The following is a 12,001-nucleotide window of genomic DNA, read 5'->3' as shown; positions in this document are numbered from 1 at the left end:
GGGCCACAACAATGGTTCCCGTAACCCACCCAGCAATATTGTTAATCTATCCAACTATACTCTTAGCCCAGCGGAAGAATCTGTCCTATCTCGGGGCCTCTCCTTTTGCCCCTCCACCCCCACGAACATGATACAGTTCTGTGGTGACCTAGAATCCTATTTTCGACGTCTCAGACTCAAGGAATATTTCCAACACACCTCTGACCAACATATTAACCCACAGAGACCTTCCTGCCAACACTACAAAAAGAAGGATTCTAGGTGGACTCCTCCTGAAGGTCGAAACAGCAGCCTGGATTTCTACATAGACTGCTTCCGCCGACGTGCACGAGCTGAAATTGTGGAAAAGCAGCATCGCTTACCCCATAACCTCAGCCATGCAGAACACAGTGCCATCCACAGCCTCAGAAACAACTCTGACATCATAATCAAAAAGGCTGACAAAGGAGGTGCTGTCGTCATCATGAATAGGTCAGAGTATGAACAAGAGGCTACTAGGCAGCTCTCCAACACCACTTTCTACAAGCCATTACCCTCTGATCCCACTGAGAGTTACCAAAAGAAACTACAGCATTTGCTCAAGAAACTCCCTGAAAAAGCACAAGAACAAATCCGCACAGACACACCCCTGGAGCCAGGACCTGGGGTATTCTATCTGCTACCCAAGATCCATAAACCTGGAAATCCTGGACGCCCCATCATCTCAGGCATTGGCACCCTGACAGCAGGAATGTCTGGCTATGTAGACTCCCTCCTCAGGCCCTTCGTTACCAGCACTCCCAGCTATCTTCGAGACACCACCGATTTCCTGAGGAAACTACAGTCCATTGGTGATCTTCCTAAAAACACCATCCTAGCCACTATGGATGTAGAAGCCCTCTACACCAACATTCCACACAAAGATGGACTACAAGCCGTCAGGAACAGTATCCCCGATACTGTCACAGCTAACCTGGTGGCAGAACTTTGTGACTTTGTCCTGACCCATAACTATTTCACATTTGGTTACAATGTATACCTTCAAATCAGCGGCACTGCGATGGGTACCCGCATGGCCCCACAGTATGCCAACATTTTTATGGCTGACTTAGAACAACGCTTCCTCAGCTCTCGTTCCCTAATGCCCCTACTCTACTTGCGCTACATTGATGACATCTTCATCATCTGGACCCATGGAAAAGAAGCTCTTGAGGAATTCCACCATGATTTCAACAATTTCCATCCCACCATCAACCTCAGCCTGGACCAGTCCACACAAGAGATCCACTTCCTGGACACTACGGTGCTAATAAGCGATGGTCACATAAACACCACCCTATATCGGAAACCTACTGACCGCTATTCCTACCTACATGCCTCTAGCTTTCATCCAGATCATACCACTCGATCCATTGTCTACAGCCAAGCGCTACGATATAACCGCATTTGCTCCAACCCCTCAGACAGAGACAAACACCTACAAGATCTCTATCATGCATTCCTACAACTACAGTACCCACCTGCTGAAGTGAAGAAACAGATTGACAGAGCCAGAAGAGTACCCAGAAGTCACCTACTACAGGACAGGCCCAACAAAGAAAACAACAGAACGCCACTAGCCATCACCTTCAGCCCCCAACTAAAACCCCTCCAACGCATCATCAAGGATCTACAACCTATCCTGAAGGACGAGCCATCGCTCTCTCAGATCTTGGGAGACAGACCAGTCCTTGCTTACAGACAGCCCCCCAATCTGAAGCAAATACTCACCAGCAACCACACACCACACAACAGAACCACTAACCCAGGAACCTATCCTTGCAACAAAGCCCGTTGCCAACTCTGTCCACATATCTATTCAGGGGATACCATCATAGGGCCTAATCACATCAGCCACACTATCAGAGGCTCGTTCACCTGCGCATCTACCAATGTGATATATGCCATCATGTGCCAGCAATGCCCCTCTGCCATGTACATTGGCCAAACTGGACAGTCTCTACGTAAAAGAATGAATGGACACAAATCAGACGTCAAGAATTATAACATTCAAAAACCAGTTGGAGAACACTTCAATCCCTCTGGTCACTCGATCACAGACCTAAGAGTGGCTATACTTCAACAAAAAAGCTTCAAAAACAGACTCCAACGAGAGACTGCTGAATTGGAATTAATTTGCAAACTGGATACAATTAACTTAGGCTTGAATAGAGACTGGGAATGGATGAGTCATTACACAAAGTAAAACTATTTCCCCATGGTATTTCTCCCTCCCACCCCACCCCCCACTGTTCCTCTGATATTCTTGTTAACTGCTGGAATTAGCCTACCTGCTTGTCACCATGGAAGGTTTTCCTCCTTTTCCCCCCCCTGCTGTGGGTGATGGCTTATCTTAAGTGATCACTCTCCTTACAGTGTGTATGATAAACCCATTGTTTCATGTTCTCTGTGTGTGTGTATATAAATCTCTCCTCTGTTTTTTCCACCAAATGCATCCGATGAAGTGAGCTGTAGCTCACGAAAGCTTATGCTCTAATAAATTTGTTAGTCTCTAAGGTGCCACAAGTACTCCTTTTCTTTTTGCGAATACAGACTAACACGGCTGCTACTCTGAAAATAGTAGTGTGAATTACCTTTCAGTGCAAAGGGTTAATTCTTTGATCTTTCAAAATGAAAGAGCAATTGACTGAGAATCAATAGATCTAGGTTCTACTCCCAGTTCTGTTACTGACCTGCTGTGTGACCATGGGATGGTCCTCTCTCTATGCCTGTTACCCCCTGCCTATGCTTTATTCTTCTTGTCTATGTAGATTGTAAGCTCTTTAGGACAGGAATTGTATGTTTGTAAAACCCCTGGCGCAGTGGGGCTCTGTTCTCATTTGGGACCCCTCAATACTACTGTAATACAAATATTAATAGTCATTTTTGAACACTTTTTCCTCCAGGTTTTTTTCCCCTCAAATGAACAAGCATTAAAATAAGCAAAGATTAAAAGACATGCTGAAAGATTCAACTCCATTCTCCAGTATTAAAAGAACACATTCATTTCAATTCAAAATGAGACATTTGTAACTATTCAATTTAAGTTCAAGTTTAGGTCTATACATCCCACAACTAATTCTCAAAGTGACAGCTGAATGAAACTGTCCTTTTAGCCCTTGATCTCTGCTTTTTCAAAATGCTTGGCTCTTAAGTTCAGTCATATCTTTACTTTCTCACTTAGAATTGCAAATAATTAATTTTGAACTACCACAAGACACTAAATTATGCCCTCAATAACCATGATGCCATTAAACTAATCATCATTGCCTCTAATAAACCTGTGCTGCTCTGCCTCTTAAAAATCCTGCAGTTAGGTCAGACCATAGCATTAGGAAGCAGTGTTTTATTGGGGCTTCAGCAAGTAGAAGAATTTTATAGTCTTCCTTTTTGAAGGAGAGGATTTGACAAATTCAATAGCCCTTATTAAAACACAGATATAGTGTCAAAGTTGTCAGCCTAACAGACAAAAAAAAAAAGTAAAGTATATGCCTTCCAGGTTTAAAGAGTTAAGTAAAAATATTTCAAATGGTCAAACTGAGCCCAAATTACTTCCCTTAAATAGTTTATTTTGCACGGACACCAAAAGGGCTAGAAGCCACTTTGCCATAACTCTTTACTTTGGCACAAGATGAAAGAAATGGAGAAACAGCTTTCTTAGTGTCTAGAGGGAGTGACTTGCTTAGTTCAACTGAGTCCCCTTCAGTTATTAAAGTGATCCTATCTATATAGACTTGGAGAGATGGTAACTGACGTTTGACATGCAGGAGGATGAGGTAATATATTTTATTGAACCAACTTCTGTTAACAGTTGGTTTAATAACATATTACCTCACCCACCTTGTCTCTCTAATATCCTGGGACCAGCACAGCTACAACACTGCATGCATTTGGCATCCATACAGCATATAGCAAGTGTTAGTGCTCAAATGCTACCGTGATGAATACAGTATAAAACCCTAGAGAAATGGCCAATGTTTCAGAAAAGTAATATTAACTAGCAGTGTTCTGTGATGTCATAACTACAATAGGAAAGTATGAGTAACAGAATGTCATAAGAAATTTGATGTTACTTTTCTGATATTTTGTGTAAGTCATGCAACATGAAAAAGGGATTTATGTCCAAAGATTTTATATCCATTTTTAATTTGCCAAAGAAGAAATCATAATTCAATATTTAAAAGTAACTGATAAGATACTTCAGAGGTGGGTTACATAACGTGTTGTTGAAAATTGTTCTCCAATTTTAAAAAGGTTTGACAGAAATTAAGTAGGTCCATCAGTTAAAAGCATTTCTCTAATTGATGTAATAAAGTAACTCTATAAAATACAAAGTCCTTTATATTTAGCTTATGAGGAGTAAACTTTGGAGTAGAGAATTTTTTTTTAAACTTCAGAATTGAAATTTTGTAAATTTTCCAAATCCAGTAAATGCAGTATGTTTAGACTTTTTTGTTTTGGTTTGGTTTGGTTTGTTTTTACTGGAAATGTCAAACAGATTTCACTGCACACACACAAAAAATCTCCCTCAATAATAGAAATGTACCGATAGGCAAAATAAGAAAATTACTGTTTGAGAACTTGGTTTGATTTAAGGATATTTAATTTACATATTTTGACATGTGATGTTGCCATTTTGTATTTTAATGGTTATAAACTTAGTTTTTAAATTTCAACATCTACTGTCATTAAATAGTTCTTGCCTCCACAGGTTCCCACAACTGTGAAAATTAAAATTGATGAAAATGTTAAAAATATTAAATGCTTTTGCATAAACATGAATATTGAAATAGAAAATTGAAAATATGCATAAAAACAAACACTGATCTCTGGAAATTATGAAAAATTAAAAATAGAATTCTGCCAACCCTATGTTTAAGAATAGGCTTCTAGTTTAGTCATTGGATAAATCCTTGAGGACAGGCTATGACAGTTAAAACTATAAAGATTACAAACTAAACTATGCAGTTATGAACATGAGTGGAGAAATCTTCAGATACAGATCGAACAATATGACTGAAAAAAAGCATGAAAGTTTAATAAAGTTATTTCACTGACAATTATAAGAAAGACATACCCTATTTTAAAAGCAGAATGGGAAAATATTATATATATACATTTATGACAACAAAGCTAGTATCAGCATAACAAGATTCACTCCAGTCTAACTCAGGCAAAGCTAAGATTTTTATAAGTATACAAGTATTGAATAAATGAAGCCCCAAGAGCAAAATCCTATCATAGTGAAGGAAGTCACTAAGTCAAGATTTTTCTTCTTTGTAGTATATTGGCACCCTGTATGGCTTCACAAAGAAAAAATTATAGTCTCTATTACATGATCAAATTATGTAAATTATATGTGCTGTCTTTAGAAAGCTTGAGTCTGCTGCTGACCTTTAACTGGTGTGGCCTTTTAACTAAGCTTTTGCAATATAAAGTAACATTTACTTTACCTGAAATTAATCATGACTTGCACAAAAACTTCAGAAGAAGAAAACTAGAAATATTAAAATAATGCATGTATGCAAGATACTGCTTTTCACAGCCCTGGTATACACTATGAGTTTAGGTCGAATTTAGTGTTAGATCGATTTAACCCTGCACCTGTCCACACAACAAAGCCATTTTTGTCAACTTAACGAGCTCTTAAAGTCAATTTCTGTACGCCTCCCCGACAAGGGGATTAACACTGAAATTGACATTGCCAGGTCAAATTTGGGTTAGGGTGTATGCAATTTGACAGAACTGGCCTACGGAAGCTATCCCACAGTGCTCCATTGTGACCGTTCTGGACAGCACTCTCAACTCGGATGCTCTGGCCAGGTCGACAGGAAAAGCCCCGTGAACTTCTGAATTTCATTTCCTGTTTGGCCAGCATGGCAAGCTGATCAGCACAGGTGACCATGGAGTCCCAGAATCACAAAAGAGCTCCAGCATAGACCGAACTGGAGGTTCTGGATCTGATCGCTGTATGGGGAGACAAATACGTGCTATCAGAACTCCATTCCAAAAGATGAAATGCCAAAATATTTGAAAAAAAATCTCCAAGGGCATGAAGGACAGAGACTATAACAGGGACCCTCAGCAGTGCCACATGAAACTTACGGAGCTCAGGCAAGCCTACCAAAAAACCCAAGAGGCAAAACACCCGCTCGAGATCAGAGCCGCAGATATGCCGCTTCTATGCATGCAATTCTAGGGAGTGCCCCTACAACTACCCCACACCTCTATGTGAATTCCTGCAAGGGAGTCTCACATAACAGGGATGAGGATTTTGGGGACTAGGAAGATGAGGAGGGGGAGACTGAAGATAGCGCATACCAGGCAAGCAGAGAAATCATTCTCCCCGACAGCCAGGAACTGTTTAACACTTTGGAGACAGTACCCTCCCAACCCGGGCTCCTGGACCTTGAAGGCAGAGAAGGTACCTCTGGTGAGTGTACCTTTGTAAATACAACACACAATTTAAAAGAAAGTGTGTTTAATGATTAATTTGCCCTGAAGACTTGGGATGCATTCACGGCCAATACAGCTACTGGAAAAGTCTGTTAACGTGTCTGGGGATAGAGCAGAAATCCTCCAGGGACATCTCAATGAAGCTGCAAAAGGTTTCTGGGGAAGGCAGCCTTATTCCATCCTCCATGGTAGGACACTTTGCCATGGCAGGCCAGCAGCACATAGTCTGGAATCATTGCATAACAAAGCATGGCCGCATATGGTCCCGGTGTTTGCTGGCATTCAAGCAACATCCATTCTTTATCTCTCTGTTATCCTCACGAGAGTGATATCATTCATGGTCACCTGGTTGAAATAGGGGAATTTTATTAAGGGGACATTCAGAGGTGGCCGTTCCTGCTGGGCTGTTTGCCTGTGGCTGAAAAGAAATCATCCCCACTGTTAGCCACACGGTGGGGGGAAGGGGGAAGCAATTATCCCAGAAAATTGCATGGGGGAGGGTTAGTTGGGTTTGTGCTGCACATTAACATGAAAACATCAGCCCCTTCTTTTAAATGACCAATGTGTCTTTCAATTTTAAATTCCTTTTTTTCCTCCCGCAGTTGCAAATGTTTCAACACCGCGACTAGCATCTCCGTCCCAGAGGCTAGCGCAGATAAGGAAAAAAAAATGCACTCGCGATGAAATCTTCTGAGCTCATGCAGTCCACCCAAACTGAAAGAGCCAAGCAGAATGCATGGAGACAGACAATGGCAGAGTCCAGGAAAGCACAAAATGTATGCGTGGAGAGGAGGGAAATGCAAGAGGACAAGTGGCAGGAGCATGATGAAAGGAGGCAGGATGCAATGCTGAGGCTACTGAAGGATCAAACTGATATGCTCCGGCATATGTTTGAGCTGCAGGAAAGGCACAGATGGCCACTGCAGCCCCTGTGTAATCAACCGCCCTCCTCCCCAAGTTCCATAGTCTCCTCACCCAGATGCCCAAGAATGCGGAGCGGAGAGGACTCCACCCCAGAGAACTGCCCAAGCAACAGAAGGCTGGCATTCAATAAGTTTTGAAGTGTGGTGTGCCCTTGTCCTTCCTTTCTCTGCCACCCCACCTGGTGCTTCTCTCCTCGCCCACACCTCCTGGGCTGCTTTGGCAGTTATCCCCCTATTTGTGAGACAAATTAATAAAGAACTCATGAATTTGAAACAATAATGACTTTATTGCCTCTGCAAGCGGTGATTGAAGCAGGGAGAGGAAGGCGGCTGGCTTAAAGGGAAGTAGAGTGAACCAAGGGGGCAGTTTTCATCAAGGAGAAACAAACAGAACTGTCACACCGCAGCCTGGTCAGCCATGAAACTGGTTTTCAGACCTTCTCTGATGCACAGCACGCCCTGCTGTCTGGCTGAACGTAATCAGCGGCCAGGAGATTTGTCTCAACTTCCCATTCCGCCATAAACATCTCCCCCTTACTCTCTCAGATATTGTGGAGCACAGAGCAAGCAGTAATAACAATGGTAATATTAGTTTTTGCTGAGGTCTAACCAAGTCAGTCAATTGAGCCAGCGCACTTTAAATGTCCAAATGCACATTCTACCACCATTCTGCACTTGCTTAGTTGAACAGCTCCTGACTACTGCCCAGGGTACCTGTATATGGCTTCATGAGCCATGGCATTAAGGAGTAGGCTGGGTCCCAAAGGATAACTATAGGCATTTCAACATCCCCAACCGTTGTTTTCTGGTCTGGAAATGCTGCAGCTGTTCATACAGACCAGAGTTCCTGAAGATGCGAGCACCATGTACCTTTCCCAGCCATCCCACGTAGATGTTGGTGAAATGTCCCTTGTGATCCACCACTGCTTGAAGAACCATTGAAAAGCACCCCTTGCGGTTTATGTACTGGATGCCTTGGTGATCCAGTTCCAAGATAGGGATATGCATTCGGTCTATTGCCCCACAACAGTTAGGGAATCTCATTGCAGCAAAGCCATCCACTATGACCTGCACATTTCCCAGAGTCACTACCCTTGATAGCAGCAGCTCAGTGATTGTGTTGGCTACTTGGATCACAGCAGCCCCCACAGTAGATTTGCCCACTCCAAATTGACTGACCGGTTACCGACTGACCGGTAGCTGTCTGGCATTGCAAGCTTCCAGAGAGCCATCACCACTTGCTTGTGAACTGTGAGGGCTGCTCTCATCTTGGTATTCTTGCACTTCAGGGCAGGGGAAAGCAAGTCAAAGTTCCATGAAAGAGCTCTTACGCTTGTGAAAGTTTCATAGCCACTGGGAATCATCCCAGACCTGCAACACTATGCAGTCCCACCAGTCTGTGCTTGTTTCCTGGGCCAGAATTGGCTTTCCATGGCATGATCCTACCTCATTGCCACTAGGATGGCCAAACTGCCAGGGCCCATGCTTTGAGGGAAGTCTATGTCCATGTCCTCATCACTCTCGTCACTGCGCTGCTGTCGCCTCCCCTCCTGCTTTTGCAGGTTCTGGCTCTGCATATACTGCATGATAATGCGTGAGGTGTTTACAATGCTCATAACTGCTGCGGTGATCTGAGCAGGCCCCATGCTTGCCATGGTATGGCATCTGCAGGAGAGCAGAGTTGCAGAGGAAGAGATAGTTGGATGACCAGTTTTGTAGACCTACTGCACCATCTGCTGCCAGGACACAACAGCTGAGTGGGCTGCCCACTTGACATGGTATGGCGAGACAAGAGCAGTTGAGCAGAGTTGCAGCAGAAGCGGCCCTGCGAGACCACCAGGACAGCAGAGTGGCAGCGGAAGCGGTGGATGACGACAGTCATATAGAGGACCTGCGAGGTGGATTCATAGCATCAGGAGAACAGAATGGCAGCGGAAGCAGTCGTTCGATGATGGTTTGCAGACCTACTGCACTGTCTGCTGAAAGCAGTATGGCGCCCACACGGAAAAAAGGCGCAAAACGATTGTCTGCCATTGCTTCCACGGAGGGAGGGGCGACTGATGACGTAACCAAAATCACCCGCGACAACATTTTTGCCCCTTCAGGCATTGGGAGCTTAACCCAGAATTCCAATGGGCAGCAGAGACTGCGGGAACTGTGGGATAGCTATCCACAGTGCAACACTCTAAAAGTCTACACTAGCCTCGGTATTGTGGATGCACTCCACCTACTTAATGCGCTTAGTGGGGACACACAATCAACTGTATAAAATCGCTTTCTAAAAAACTGACTTCTATAAATTCAACCTAATTTCGTAGTGTAGACATACCCACAGACAGTAGCAGCTAGGCCAGTGGTTCTCAAACTTTTTTTTCCATGGACCACTCATATTTTGATATCAGTAGTCTTACCTTTCTAATGCAATGGATGTGCCCTCTCCCCCCCACTGGGGCTGGGAAAGAGGGGGAGTCTCTCCACAACAGCCACAGCCCTGGAGCTGGGGAAGTCACATATTTGGCTGCCACAGCCCTGCATACCCCAAATTCCCCCACCCCCCTTCTCATCCTCCTCCCAGCTATCCCGTATTCCCCCCCAAGGCTACCACCTCACCTTACATGTGCATCTTCTCCAAGGTCCAGGCACCTAATTAGTGGAGCCACCCCTGCGTGGCTCCACTAATTAGGTGGGTAGCCCTTCATTCTCTTGTGTGCAGCTGCCCAGGCACGCATCTTAGAGCAGGGGTGGCCAACCTGTGGCTCAGGAACCACATGTGGCTCTTCAGAAATTAATATGCAGCTTCTTGTATAGGCACCGACTCTGGCTCTGGAGAAGCCAACTTTCCAATACGCCAGGGGGTGCTCAATGCTCAACCCCTAACTTTGCCACAGGCTCTGCCCCCACTCCACCCCTTCCTTCCCTCTCCCAAGTCTGCTATTCCCTTGCTCCTCCCTCCTCCTCCCATGAAACAGCTGATCAGGAGGTGAGAGGAGGGAGGGGGCGGTGCTGATCATCAGGGCTGCGCAGGAGGCGCTGGGAGCGGGAACGGGGGAGCTGATAGGGGGTTGCTTACATATTACTGTGGCTCTTTGGCAATGTACATTGGTAAATTCTGGCTCCTTCTCAGGCTCAGGTTGGCCACCTCTATCTTAGAGGGAACTATCCGTGGACCACCTAATTGGAGCTTGTGGACCACAGTTTGAGAACCTCTGAGTTAGGGTAACCAAATAGTTGTAGAGTATAAACTTAAAAAAAACCCTTTAATTCAAGTCAATGTTTATTATATGCCACAAACATGGGTTCTAGATCATACAAAATATATTAGCTGTCATAGTCATCTCCATCTTAGGAGACCTGTACCTCACCTTTCAATCTAAAGAACCAACTAAAAGATTGCTTGGATAAAATTAGTGTCAAGAACTGATAAATCAAACAATTTCTCGATATCAATGTAGAGTACAATTTTCATAAGTGACTATACGACTTTGGTCAACCTGTTTAAGAATAAAACAACTTGAGGGATACAACTTCTAATCACAGGTATGACGAGGAGAGACCATTTGGTCATCCAGTTTGACAAACTGCATTCTTAAACATTCTTTAATTTATAATAAAGGCATTTTAGCCAATTTTTAATATGGATTCCAAAAATATGGACCAGATCATTGGCGCCTGCTATGGACTATTTGCACCACTATAATACCATGAAGAAGTCAAATATCTACTTTAAAAGGCTGGTGGGAATTCTTTTTGCATAGGAGATACCCAATTAGTGTGAAACTAAATATGCATGTTTTATGCCAACTCCTTCACAAGTGTAAGTGGCAAGCTAAGGGTGTAACTAACAAAGATTGCCTTTAAAGTCACACTATTGCTCACATACACCAAGCAGAGATCCAAGGCACAAAAGGATCTCTGCCTATCTCAACAATGGCAACAAGTTAAGTTGATTCGGGAGAACGTCAAAGTGTAAATCTAAATACAAAACATTTCAGTTATGTTGGCATCTGTACTGTAAGTTGTTTAGATGAATTCAGTAGCAGCAAAGTCACTTTAACAGGAACAAACATTCACTGTTATCCTTACACAAAGCTTCATTTAAACATGTTTACTAACAGTAGCTATTTGTATACTGCATACCAAAACAATGTTGTTAAAAGAACATTAGGAATGCAAAGAACTCAAAAGTTAGGAAGTGCAAGAATTAAGGTTAAACAATTTTAATTCAGCCCCATTCTGTCTATGCATTATGATAGTCTTCAATTGCATGATCACTTTTAAAAAAAAAAAAAAAAGAACCACTGCCTTATTCAGAAAGTGGTATGTTCAAACCACAGCTCCCACTGACTTCAGTTGCAGTTGTAAGTGTTCAGTATTTCTGCAAATCTGGACCCATATGGCTCAGTTTGGGTACACAGAAAAAGAGAACACAAAACACAGCCTCCTGAGAAGAGTTTTGTTTAAGTGCCATTCGCAGCATCACATGGGAACTTTGTATTCAACATTTGCCTCTCCCACACATGACATTCCACTGTGTTAACTACAAGACCACACACTGTTTTCAGGCTTGTCTACACATGGATGTCCAGAAAAAACAATCCAATTTA

At 43.3% G+C, this 12,001-nt stretch overlaps 1 protein-coding gene across 2 annotated transcripts in view; it reads right to left on the bottom strand.

The window, feature by feature from the left end:
* NBEA (neurobeachin) overlaps window positions 1-12,001 on the bottom strand; it is an 835,554-nt gene that overhangs the window by 747,539 nt on the left and 76,014 nt on the right. The window lies entirely within an intron of this gene.

Source organism: Dermochelys coriacea, chromosome 1 (assembly GCF_009764565.3).
Source record: "Dermochelys coriacea isolate rDerCor1 chromosome 1, rDerCor1.pri.v4, whole genome shotgun sequence".
Lineage (NCBI taxonomy): Eukaryota > Metazoa > Chordata > Testudines > Dermochelyidae > Dermochelys > Dermochelys coriacea.
This window is presented reverse-complemented; position numbering and strand designations above follow the sequence as displayed.